The sequence below is a fragment of the Phocoena phocoena genome, chromosome 7 (assembly GCF_963924675.1).
Source record: "Phocoena phocoena chromosome 7, mPhoPho1.1, whole genome shotgun sequence".
In the NCBI taxonomy this organism is placed as follows: domain Eukaryota; kingdom Metazoa; phylum Chordata; class Mammalia; order Artiodactyla; family Phocoenidae; genus Phocoena; species Phocoena phocoena.
Window position 1 is genome coordinate 56,796,844 of NC_089225.1, and position 14,152 is coordinate 56,810,995.

The following is a 14,152-nucleotide window of genomic DNA, read 5'->3' on the forward strand; positions in this document are numbered from 1 at the left end:
CCCCTCAGTGTACTGAGCGGAAACTGTATTGGTGGAAAACTTACAGAGCAGGAACTGAATATATAGAACATGAATTCTGCTCCTGTTCTCCTCACTTCACCCTTGTTCTCTATCTTCTTAACTTTTAAGAAGTTTCCCTTGAACCTGGATGCTATTTTTTTTTTAATCTCCTGATTATATCTCAAAGCTAAAAGGATTTGTGTTTAGAAAGTATGGAGATTAATTCAATTAAATAAATATTTATTCAGCTTTGACTTTTAGCGGAATACTGGAAGATAGACCTGGAAAGGTAAGTTAGGGTGAACCTCTAGGAAGTTCCTTAGGTTAGCCTTACAGTTTGGACCCATCCTCTGACCACAGTAAAACCATCAAATTCTTTTTTCATGAAAACGTGTCTTAGTGATCACACTATTTTCGGATATGCAATCTGGAAGCTTTCCCAGGATTAGCTGAAAGACTGAAAGCAGGAAAAACATGACTTTGGGAAAAACCAAGCCACAAGGAAATAAAGATGTACTCTGGGGTGGTGGTAATGAAAAGAATGAAAGAGGCTTGAGAGACATTACAAAAGGAGAACTGATGGGACTGGATTACTGATAGGGCAAGAAAAGGAAGGAGATAATGAAGGTATGTATTTGTTCATCCATCATACTAAAGAAAAGGAATTGAGCTAGGGAGACCCTAACATCCTTATTAGTTCTAAAGTTCTGTTTCCTATCGTTCTGTTATCTGAAGATGAAAGGAAGAAATGTTTCAAGTGAGGGAAGTGGTTACAAGAAGATAATGAATTTGGTTTTAGGCCTAAAATCTAAAACCTCAAGAAACTTAGTTTGGTCTCCTCTCTTGAAGAAGTTATCGTCATCTTTATTTGAGGTCCTGGAGATTAAGTCATTGATCTAAGAACAGCCAGCAAGTGAATGAGAGTGTAAGTGCTCACTGTCCTGTGAACTAACTGCTCATGAAGGTATCAGCACATGTAAGTAGAGATTTCTAGTAGACACCTAAAGAGAAAACAGAAGCTCAAGAGAGAGAAAAAACAGAGCCAAAGGTGTGGTTTGGAGACATCTGTATGGAGTGGACAAGTAAGAGCAGCTGGCAGGGGGGACAGTGACTCTAGGAACAAAGTGTTTACGGAATTGAAGGACTTCATCAAAAAGTCATTCTTAGATAAGCAATTACTGATGAATGCCATAAGGTACTAATTTAATTCCACTATCATGTCTGCCAGTCATTCTGTGAGATGCTGACCTATACTGTTAACTGAAAATAGGGAGTGAAAAGCACAACACCTATAATAACTTCTGTTAACGTTTTACTACATATGTATCACTTTTTCCAGTGCATATATAAATCAGTGAAGAAAAATAGGGTCATACAATACACATTATTTTTCATATAGATGATTTTTAGTAACCTTTTTCATTTAATGTATAACCTTTTTATTCAGAAATATAGATCTGTGTCATAATTTTCAGTACCTATTTAATATTCTGTATCAAAAATTTGAGGATGATCTCCCTTGAAAAATTTGGACTCTGGGCCATCCATAGAGTCTAATCAAAGATGAGCAAAGAAGAGGAAGATAAAATAGTACAAGTGTTTAGAGTGACTTAAAATGTGTTGTTTGAATATGTCTAAAATGATTTCTAGTTTCTTCAAAACTGCCTGTCCCCTTCCTGTCAGTACCAGTTTCTCCTTAGAGATTCATGATTCCAGAGAAGCTAATCTCACTCCGCCTTCAAAGGTGATGTAACTAACCTATGCTAACCAATCAGTATGTTCTGTTCGTTGGACTCAATCATTGAGTCAGGATGGGCATTGACACCAAGGTGTTTTGAAAGAATGGCTCTTAGAACATTTGCTGAGAATGCTGACGTTCTTTTCTACTGCCAGGAAGATACTGGCAGCCATCTAGGGACCATGAGAGGAACCAGTCTTAGAATGATGTAGACACCAAGGAAAGCACAGCAGAGGGAAGGAAATAAACGGGTCCTTGATGACATACTGAGTTGTAGGATCAAGCTTCACCTAAAGCCAGTCAACCTGTGGACTTCGCACTCATGTGGGCCAATCAATTTATTGTTTAAACAAGTTTGAGTTGGGTTTTCTGTTACTTGAAATCAAATGTATAAAAACAATTCTAGAAGAAAATGCCAATAGTAATTATCTTTGAGTGATAAAAATACACTTTTTTTTTCTGTGTAGAAAAGTTCCCAAAATTTCTACCAAAAAATGTGTATGTATTTTATCAGGAAAAAGTCTGAAATAAGTCATAAAGTGTATATTTTGGCTCTATGGAAATGTTGAACCATAATAGTAAATATTTTTCTAAAATTCACTGCTAAGTATTAAACCAGGTAGGTGTACAAAATCCACCTATAAAATAGAACAATTTAAGGGCACTGATACAGTGCAATATATGAACTTACACAAGGCTAAGGCCTTGTTTTTGTTAATCTGTGTATCCCTAGCGTTTATAATAGTGCTTTCCATGACATACAGCAGCTGTTCCATAAATGGTTTTTGAGTGACTGAAGAAAACATAACTGCCTGCCAGCTATCCAAGATACCTTCTTTGTATTCAATGGGAATGATGGGGCTTGGGGCAGGCCGTTCCCAAATAATGCCAAGGTGGCATATTGATTATTTTGATTTAAAGTTACTTGAGAAACAGCTTGTATAAGAACACTCTGACCCTCCTTTTTTCCCCTGAAAGCAGGAAACAAAGCTCCCATAGGAAGGTATCCTCCCTATGCCCTGAGGATGAAAGGCATTGAGATAGGGAATTTGAGTCCGGGAAAGGTGTATAAACAAACTTTGTTACTCCTTCATTAATTTGCTACCCCAAGTAAAAACCCCTTTGTTTTGTCAAATCTTCACAAATGTTTGATTCTTTTTCTAAAAAGGTATGTAAACAGCCTGCTTTGTTCTCTTCTTAGGTATGTATGAAGTTAAATTTGTTTGTTTTTCTCTTGTTAATCTTCCTTATGTTAATTTGATTGTTAGACCAGTGGAAGGAACCTAGAAGGGAAAGGAAATTTTTTCTTCCCCCACAAGAAGCTATTTGATACAAGCAACTGTGGTATAGCTCTTTTATAGTGACTGGATTTCTTATTTTTTCCAGCTTTTCACTTGGCCCAGGTTTATATCTTTATATAAACATTCTCTGAGACTATGGCTTCTGTTTGTTATTTTTTTTAATTTTTTTTTTTTTCTGTACGCGGGCCTCTCACTGTTGTGGTCTCTCCCGTTGCGGAGCACAGGCTCTGGACACGCAGGTCCAGTGGCCGTGGCTCACGGGCCTAGCCGCTCCGCTGCATGTGGGATCTTCCCGGACCGGGGCACAAACCCGTGTCCCCTGCATCGGCAGGCGGACTCTCAACCACTGCGCCACCAGGGAAGCCCTGTTTCTTATTTTAAATGCTATAATTATTTTAATTTCTGATCTGTCAAGATAAAACCCTGAAAATTATCTTTTAATTTAATATTGTGTTTTTGTAAATACATAATAACTTTTTCCCCTTTTCAATTTGCTATTAAAATATTCTTACAGGGTTTCTGGGTTGGTGGACACATGGAGGTACCTGGAGAGTGGCTCATCCAGAGAGGGCATGGAAGCTCCATACCCCTTCCCACATACTGTGCCCTATGCATCTCTTCCATCTGGATGTTCCTTCATCATATCCTTTTATAATAAACTGGTAAAAATAAATATATATAGATTTTATATACACATGTAATATGTGTATTATATATCTATTCTTACAAAAGCAGTGAGGGAAAATAGAATCTAAACATCTCACCTTGTTATTGATCTTATTGACTTCAGGTAAGGCTCAAATGTAGTTACATAGGCAAGGGCTTTTGCCTGGGCCAGCACTTAAGAAGTTTTAAGCAGAAAAACAATGAAACCAGAATTAGATTATGAAAATGAAAGTTAAATCAATGATTTAGATAAGAAAGGGTGGAGAAACCATGCAATAGCAAGATGATGACTTTGGAGCCCATCCCGTTTGTCTCAGGATTTAGCTGCTTGATACTTGTGGTTTTGTTTTGATCTTTTTTTTTTTGTAAAGGGGTTAGAGATCAGGTAAATGGGAATGAAAAACAAACAAACAAAAAATACTCCTGTTTTTACTGCTACTCTGTTCAGTTAAAAATGTGCTCACAAATTTATGTAATAGGCAGTCACTCAACAAAGAATCTTATAAATGTGCAGAACATTTTGTAATTTGAATTATGTCTAAGATGAAACACCATAGAACTAACAAATTTTGTATGATATAAAGAGGAAGTGGCAAAACCCTCAGATTTAGTTTTGACTTTGGAGTAGGAAGTTCTTTAGCTGATTCTAGTTAAAACCTGGGTGGAACTTTTGAGTAAATAGCTAATTCAAAAAAAGGTTATCTATCATATCCTCAGCATAACAATTAAGCGCAGACCTCAGAAGCACTCTTCCAGTAGAGTATGTGTTTCAGGAGTTCAACTGTCTTTTCCTCCTTGAAGGGGCAGGCACTCTATCTGTGTTGATTTCCATAGTATCCTCAGTACCTGGAACAGTGCTTGGCACATAGTAGGCACTTGGTAAATGTTAAGCTACCAACTCTTGGAATGCCAGCTAAACATGTTTATGAAATTTCTGTATTTAGAGAACTTAGAACGGAAACACCTGCTCTTTCTTGTGCTGCTTCTTTCAACTATTAACAAAAATAACTGAAGGGGCTTCCCTGGTGCAGTGCAGTGGTTGAAGAGTCCGCCTGCCGATGCAGGGGACGCGGGTTCATGCCCCGGTCCGGGAGGATCCCACATGCCGCGGAGCAGCTGGGCCCGTGAGCCATGGCCACTGAGCCTTTGCGTCCAGAGCCTGTGTTCCGCAACGGGAGAGGCCACAACAGTGAGAGGCCTGCGTGCCGCAAAAAAAGAAAAAAAGTAACTGAAGGAGAAGTATCAGAACTCAAGTCTCTGTGTAGCAGCAGAGGAACCAGATGGTTTTGTGACTGACAGTGGCTGGAAAAGCCAAATCATGAGGAATTATCATTGGTTGTGACATAGCATAAATGTGATAATGTCCCAAGAATCAATTCTACAAATATTTAAATGTCCTCAGAATTCCAAAAGTTATTTAGACTTTCCTTTTACCTTAACTTCTATGCAAGCTTTCCCTAAGCCATTCCAAAAAGTTGAAACAGGAAAGAGAACTTAAGACTTCTGAACTACAAGAACATTACCCAGACTGGGTCAGAAAGAGGCCTGGGCACTAGGTTTGGAGACAGTTGTTCTTGGAGAATAAAACTGATAAAAGTAAGTTTCTCAGTGCAGTATTAATTGGCACCTAGGCTTCTATAGCCTATAGCTAATATCACTATTAACTATATCCTCGAGTCTGGCTTATTATTAGTTCTAACGGCCTAACTCAAGCCCTCTCCCATGGGTGTACATAAACATTTTGGAGACAAGATGTTTATAGTAATGCTAACATTTGATAAAATTCTTAGAAAAGTCGTAGAAATTTAATTTCATATGTTGCCTCAGTAACTGGTCAAGGATTTTGTTTTTTAACATAATAGTTTTTGTCAAACAAAGAGCTACTATTAAAAGTTTAAGCCCAGAGGTATACATTTTATAAAATGTTACAATGAAGCTCATGACTGACCTTTGAATGGTAGGAGTTTTAAGTATGCTGTTGAAAATCTGTAAAGGACAGTTAAGAAAATTATCAGACTGTAAGAGAAACATGTGAGCTCACCAAACAAGAGTTTTAGTGTAGACTTTGTCTTTTTTATTTATTTATTTTTGGCTGCATTGGGTCTTTGTTGCTACGTACAGGCTTTCTCTAGTTGCAGCGAGCAGGGGCTACTCTTTGTTGTGGTGCGCAGGCTTCTTATTGTGGTGGCTTCTCTTGTTGTGGAGCACGGGTTCTAGGTATGTGGGCTTCAGTAGTTGCAGCTGGTTGGCTCAGTCTTTGTGGCTTGTGGGCTCTAGAGCGCAGGCTCAGGAGTTGTGGCACATGGGCTTTGTTGCTCCACGGCATGTGGGATCTTCCCAGACCAGGGCTCGAACCTGTGTCCCCTGAATTGGCAGGCAGATTCTTAACCACTGCACCACCAGGGAAGTCCCTAGACGTTGTCTTTATCAAATGAAGTTAAAGGAACAAGTTAAAGTTTGAATGAAGAGCCTTCCCTTGTTCCACATCAGGTTGTTGCTGTTTGCATTCCTTTATTGAACCTACATCTTCATAAGCTTTTTGGCAGGTATATGTTGAACACTTCTGTTTCATGGTCAAGACAGGATCAGAGGCCATGGATACTGACAACTGATTTATCTGTTTTCTTCTTTTTCCATGACTGTATCTACTGCCTTATCTTGATTTACAAGCAAAACCTAGAAAACCTACAAAAATAAGTGTTTTGTGGTTTATCTAGGAATAATACAGAAAATATTGCTGTTATTTTTGGTGAAGAAAATCAATTTTGTATAGTTTATTTCAACCTAAATAAAATGTGAATTTCGTTTAAAGAAAAAATTGTTTAAGCCCAATATTTGCCATAGTGAATGTAATTGTTTATTTTAGAGGCAAAAGGAGACTATCCCTGAGCGCAATTGAAACAGTTTTTAGAAATCTTCAAACCCAGGCAGTGATCCCAGAGAAATTCAGAAGCATCTCCCTGAATCTTTCTTCTCAGCCACTTTAATTTCACTCGTCCGACCATGTGTGTCAGAAATTAGAGTATGAAGGAAATGACCATTTTTCTTGTTTGTCTGAAATTCCTCTGCTAACTTTGGAAGGTGGGAAGCAGGAAAGAAGCATGACCTCTGTTACAGGGAGTTTAGCCTGTGTGAAGAGGTTGGAGAGGAAAAAGCCTTCATGACTTTTCGTAGTGGCTAGTTCAAAAAATGTAGAGGGTTCATGAAAGTGATTACAGAGTAACCTGAAGAAGAGAAATTTGTCTCCTCCACTCTTGGAAAGGGAAATAAGAGAAGCTTTATATAAGTCCCTCTGAGGGGAGGCGACCAATGGGAAGCTGTTGCTAAGGGGCCAGCTGGTGCAGGGATTATGCTGTAGGTAATTTCTATAAAAGGATAGAGGGCGGAGGTTAGAGTTTAGACATTTCCTCCAATTTGACAAGAGCTGTTCCATTGTTTCCTCTTTTAATCCTCAGTCTTGATGTGCTTTCAAGCACTCTATCATTCTTTCTCTTTCTCAGCATGTTCTCATCTTCTCATTTCACTATTATTACAGGTATAGTTTGGAGATATTGTGGGTTTGGTTCCAGGCCTCCACAATAAAGAGAATATTGCAATAAAGTAAGTCACATGAACTTTGGGGTTTCCTAGTGCCTATAAAAGTGATGTTTACACTATAGTCTGTTAAGTGTGCAATGCATACAAATGTACATTATGTCTAAAAATCAATGTACATACCTTAATTAAAAAATATTGCTAAAAAATGCTAACTGTCACGTGACAACACAGGGTTTCCACAGACCTTCAATTTGTAAAAAGCACAATTATCTGTGAAGTGCAATAAAGCCAAATGCGATAAAACGAGGTATGCCTGTACATGCTAGCGATTTGGTGCTAACAGGCTACCTGCTTGCACCACACATTATTTGCTCAGTATGATTTTTGTGCATAGGTTACTGATCAAGGACCTAGGAGAGTCATGTGAACAAACAGATGGAATAACATGGGGCAGGGATCATTCATAAGAATTGAGGTACAGAGGGTAAAAAGTAGAACGATTAATCATAGTCAGGAGCCCAGAGGTCTGTCACAGTGCTCAGTCAGCTTCGCACTAGAATCACTTGGGGAATAAAATTGTTTAAATTGAAGCATAATTGACCTACAACATTATATTAATTTTAGGTGTACAGCATAATGATTTAACATTTGTATGCATTGTGAAATGATCACTTGGGGAATATAATTTTTAAAAGTATAGATGCCAGGGTCCCTGTCAGACTTACTAAATCAACATCACTGGGATTGGGTCCAAAACCCGTATTTTTTTTTTTTAAGATTCTGCAGATGATTCTAATGCAAATTTCTAAGTGAGAGCTACTCATTTAGGGAATAAACTAGAAATTAGAAATCTGTTTCAAGGGCAGGCAGGAATATTTGTCTCAGAGGAGGGCAGAAAAAATTTCCAGAGTCTCGGTACTCTATGGGGAGAAATGTGTTCTTACTATATGAAAAAGGGCACATTGAGTCTGGTAACTTCCTTTGGAAATCCATCTCAATAGCAGTTTTCCTATCAGGACATATTTCTCACATGAGACCCATTTCTTTTTGGTTTGTGGACAAAAGCAAAACAAAATAAAACTGACCACCGTCTTCATTTCTCGTGTATGTACACCATGTCCTCGCTGTAGTGCCATTAGCAAATTCCAGCCAGAAAGTTCATGTTGGGGGTAAAACTGGGTCAAGTAATTTTCTGGCACGTTCAGTAACTAAACCAATAGATTTACTGTATCGTGGATTATGTAGCAAAACCCCAGTGCAGTCATTTCACCATCTCTTAAAGCTTCAGTTTTTGAGAAACAATCATAATTCCTCTTATCTTTCTTCAGAGATGTTATTTTCTAAAATACGGCTTTTTACTAATCTTTTCTTTTATAGTTTGTGCATTTGGTGTCTTATTTAAGAAATCCTCACCTGCATCAAGGTCATAATGATATTCACCTACATTTTCTTCTAAAAGTTAAATGTCTTTCAAAATTGTTATTCTTTGTACCATTTTCCAAATTCTTATATGCTATTAGAGCCCCACTGTAGATTCAAAGTGTAGAAAGTTCCTGCCCAGCACAGAGAAGAATGCTTCTATAGCTCCTGCTACAGTCTAGATCCAAAAATCCTCAATGCAGAGTAAAATAAAGTAGGAATGTACAGAGATAAAAATCTATCAAATGTGGTAAAAAGAAGATAGAGTAGTATCAGCTAATGGAAATAAAATTATCTTAAAGTCAATGTATATTTCCCCTAGAGATACTGAAGAGATGAGACCTTAAGCCTTGAGAAGAGCGAGCAAATGCAGGACGTGTGGACTAATGACTGGTAATCATGCTGTGATTACATTTATTGCATGTTTGTCAGATGTCTAGCAGGGGGATACTTATGTGTTTGCCAAATGTCTAGCAGGGATATACTTAGGTTTGTGAAATGTCTAGCAGGGATATACTCATGTTTGTCAAATGTCTAGCAGGGCCTTTAAGATGTCCTTGAGTTAAAAGTCACTGTACAGCTCCATGTCAGCTCTAATGAAAAACCAACTACTTCGAAGAAAGTAATCTTTTGATAAAATTCCTAGAAGATAACCCATATCTGAACCCCTGCTCTGGCATTCCATACCCAGCTACTCCCTCAGGTTCTTGGCTCAGTTTTGGAACTGGCTGTTGGATTTGGGGCTCCAGCTCTTGCACTGCTTTATAAAAGTCTGTTGTCTACTGTTTTCCACCTGCCTCCAGGATTGTGTCAGATATCCAGTGGGGCCTACCTGTGATTGACTTGGCTCAGTTGTATACTCTGCTCTATCTAATCAGAGTCATAGGGCCTCTGTGTAGGATCCTTAATGTCATCTCAAGCTGATGAGAATGAGCTTCTGGCCCCCACTTTCCAACTGTTACATAGTGGGGACTAAGATTTGCATTAACAAAGCCAAACCTTTAGGATACTCTCCATATACTCAAATGATCTAATTGACAATTGTCCCAACAAAGGAGGCATCTCTACTGATAAAAAAATAGTCCATCTTCAAAGGTGTGACTTGTGTTAGGTTACCCTGTGCAGAAGAGCACCACCCTTTGTGGGAGGGCCTGTTTCCCTCTCATCAAGTGAGTCTGCTAGTTGGGTGGGCCCAAGGGGTGATTCTGCTGCTCACCACGGTAAGAAGTGTTACTGCTGTCCCTGCAGCCTTGCCTAGGATTGGATGGGCCTCTGGATGTGAGGGGGAACTGACAGGGTTGATTCAGTTGCCTTGGCGGGCTAGGTAGATGGCCCTTTCCTTCCTCACTGCTTTGTGTGGCTTCCCCCAGTCTGCCTCTCAGTAAAAAGGCACAGCCTGATATTTTTTCATTTCTGCCACTTCCAAATGCCCTCTGCCCTGGTGAGTCCAAAAATCTGAGGCCCTGTCATCTTGGATCCCCCCAAATACCCTTCTCTCCTACAGTCATTGCCTTTGGGCTCTTATCTGTGCCATGATGTGGAGTCCTGGTTAGCATTCGACACTGAAGCAGGCCACAAGGATCCTGTGTGTCTCCAAAGTCCCTGTAGCAGCCTAGGGCCCTGCTTAGCTTCCCTTCAAGAATCGTAGGCCTGGGTTCCCTTGCACTTTCTTCACAGTCCCAGGTGTGCTATGACAATTCCCAGTGTCCCCTCCCTGCTGATAAACCTCAACCTGACCAACCCTTGAGTTACAGCATTTCTGTCAGCTCCACAAAGAATTCCGGTCAATTAGAGTTTACAGCTCTGTCCTGGGCATGCAGACTAGATCACTTAGGAGTGGCACCATCATGCCCTGGGTACATCCTCAGTAGTGTTCCCTGTTCTGTGCCAGGAGTCAGCATGTGCCCATGGCCCAGGGGAAGCTTAGTGTGAGTGGACCTTCTGCCTCCCTTGCAGCCCCCAACTCTAGTAGAGAGGCATTCAGTGAGGCTTCCTCGCTGATGTTCCTATTGTGAGGAAGCTGGCCTTTGCGTAGCCCTTAATGTGCGCTTCAGGACCACTGAACCTTTGTAGGCTTTTCGGGTCCTACTCCACCTGGGAAAATATGCGTATTATGCATGTTGTATAAGTTTCCTATTGTTGCTGTAACAAATTAACCACAAACACAGTGGCTTAAAACAACACAGACTTCTTATAGTTCTGGAGATTAGAAGTCCAGAATCCTCCTCACAGGGCTAAAGTCAGGGTTTCTTCCGGAGGCTCTAGGGAAGAATCTGTGTCCTTGCCTTTCCCAGCTCCTAGAGGCCACCCCGGCTTGGGAACCCCTTGCTCCATACGCAAACCCAGCAATGTTTCATCTCCCTGACCCTCCTTCTGTAGTCACATCTCCCTCTGACCACAGTTTTAAGGACTCATGATTAGATTGAGTCCACCTGGGTAATCCAGAAAAATCTCCCCTTCTCAAGGTCCTTTACTTAATCACACATTTGCTTTGTGTAATTTTTCCAAGTCCCTTTGGTCGTGTAAGATAGCATGTTCACATGTTCACAGGGTCTGGGAATTAGGACAGGGACATCTCTGGAGGGCCACTTTCGGCTACCACACATATTTTCATAGGAACACCAACAAACCAGATTATTCACAAACTAAATTAATTCTATCCTGTAAGAGCCTAATTGCCCCTAGTGTATGTCTTCCTGACAGATTATAAACCCCTGTTTTTGGTTCCTAGCATTTAGCTCAGTTCCCTGAATACTGTAAGTACTCAATAGAGCTCCGTTTATAAGAATAAGGATGCCCAGTCTTGGGGGAGGGGGCACAAGTCTGTCTCTGTGTGTGTTGGGGACAGCGGAGGTTCATGGTAGCAGACATGATAATATGGGCTACAGTCAGTTGTCAGAGTTATCATTGGACAAACTGGTCTGATTGGGCGTGACGTCTGGTAGAGGATACAATGAACCAATGTGCCAAAATGCTGAGTGAGAGCAATTGTGCTGCTAAAGCCAACTTGCAGAGTGAGACTGCCACACTGGTCAAACTTCTAGTCATAGGGAGCCATTCTTTTCCTCGACGCAGTTTTCCTTCCCTAGCCACAACCATTGGTATTGTCATCTGAGGAAAAAACCAAGCTCTCCTGCTGGAGCAGGATGTCAGCCTGTGTGCACGGGGCCTGGGTCCCTCCTCCCCTTGATCACGCACCTGGGGTTGGACTACATGCCAGGATGTGCTTGCATTTTTGTCTTATTTCCCCTCCCTCCACCATGCTTTTCTTTGTTTGCTTTTAGTGATGTTGAAGGCTATAAGTATTTCTAGTAACACAGAGAATCCTGATCCACAAAGAATGTTTCATATAAACTGCTATTTGAGGTCAATAGGGACAAAATATCCAAAAATAGTGGAATGGCCAGACAGAGCAAAACATGACATTTTCTTTTTTCTTTTCCCCCCAAATCACAACCTTTTCTTTTTCTTTTCTGATTATAATAACGGACAGTATGTGTGCACACTTTAAAAAATGTACCAACATTTATGTAGTAGAAAACAAAAAGTATTCAGTAACGACAACAGAAATAATCTCAGTTAACATATGCAGAAACATGTATACATATATATACATATACATACACACTCAAAAGCACATATATGTTTATTAAAATGCAAACATTTTATAACCTCTTTTTTTTTACTCAATATATTGAGAATATTTTTCCATTTCAACTCACACATCCTTTTTTTAAACTGGGTTATATTATTCTATATATGTGTGTCATAGTTCATTTACTTAATTCTCTAATGGGAATTTCAGTAAATTTCATGAATATTTTCTTTATTTTTTTAGTAGTCACCATTAAATTATTAACATGTATTTAAAGTTAACAAACAACCAAAAAAAAAAAAAAACCCAAGGTCTGAAATTAATCTCTGGCTCCTTCCTAGACAAGAAAAGAAATTTAAAACACTTCTCTATTGAACACAGCTCGCCTCCCCTATCACCCTACAATCTTCCTTATTAGTATTGCTCAGAATTTTAATTTTGCCTCTTTGAAAAACCACAGAATAATTCAATTCATTAAAGTTTAGAAAATATATCACCCATTCATTATTACTAATTTCTGTGCTCACTAGTCTTTCCTGAATCTGACTCCTCCCCACCTGGGCTCTGGAAGTGGCAGGGATGTGCAAAAGCTCCAAAGCCAGACTGCCTCCATCAGACCGTCAGTTCTGCCACTTGAAAGCTGCGTGGCTTTGAATAAGTGACTTAACTTTTCCGTGCTTCAGTTTTCTCGTCTATAAAATCAGGGTAATTATAGTAACTACCTCATCAAATTGCTGTGAGAATTAAATAAATTAATGCCTTTGAACAGTACCTTTGCACTAGTAAGTTGTCAATAAATATTTGCTACAATTATTATATTCTTATAGTAGGTTCTTTCCACTGAGGGTCTTTCAGTTACATACATATGTTTTCATGTTACTAATTAGCATCCTTTCATTTCAGCTTGAATAACTCCTTTCAGCATATCTTATAACACAGGTCTAATGGTGATGAACTCCCTCAGCTTTTGTAGGTTCTTTCCACTGAGGGTCTTTCAGTTACATACATATGTTTTCATGTTACTAATTAGCATCCTTTCATTTCAGCTTGAATAACTCCTTTCAGCATATCTTATAACACGGGTCTAATGGTGATGAACTCCCTCAGCTTTTGTTTGTTTGGGAAAGTCTATCTCTCCTTCGTTCCTGAAAGACAACTTTGCTGGGTAAAGTATTCTTGGTTGGCAGATTTTCTAGTTCTTATACTCTGAATATATCATCCCACTCTCTCCTGGCCTGCAAGTTTTCTGCTGAGAAACCTATTGGTTATGGCCTTTTGCAGGTACCCTTTATATGCGAAGAAGTTTTTTCTCTTGCTGCTTTTAAAATTCTCTCTTTGTCTTTGATTTTATATAGTTTTATTATAATGTACCTTGGAGAAAATCATTTGGGGTTGAAATTTTGGGATGACCTATTAGCTTCATGAATTTGGATGTCCAGACATCTCCTCAGATTTGGGAAGTTCTCAGTCACTGTTTCTTTTTTTCCTTTTTTAACTTTTTAATTTTTAAAAAAATTTTGGGTGCGTTTGGTCTTCGTTGCTTCGTGCAGGCTTTCTTCTAGATGCGGTGAGCAGGGGCTACTCTTTGTTGTGGTGTGTGGGCTTCTCATTGCAGGGACTTCTCTTGTTGTGGAGCATGGGCTCTAGGCACGCGGGCTTCAGTGGTTGTGGTGCGTGGGCTCAGTAGTTGTGGCTCATGGGCTCTAGAGCGCAGGCTCAGTAATTGTGGCGCATGGGCCTAGTTGCTCCACGGCATGTGGGATCTTCCTGGACCAGGGCTCAAACCCGTGTCCCCTGCATTGGCAGGGGGATTCTTAACCCCTGTACCACCATGGAAGCCCAGTCACTATTTCTTTAAATAAGCTTTCTGCTCCTTCCTCCCTTTCTCCTCATTCT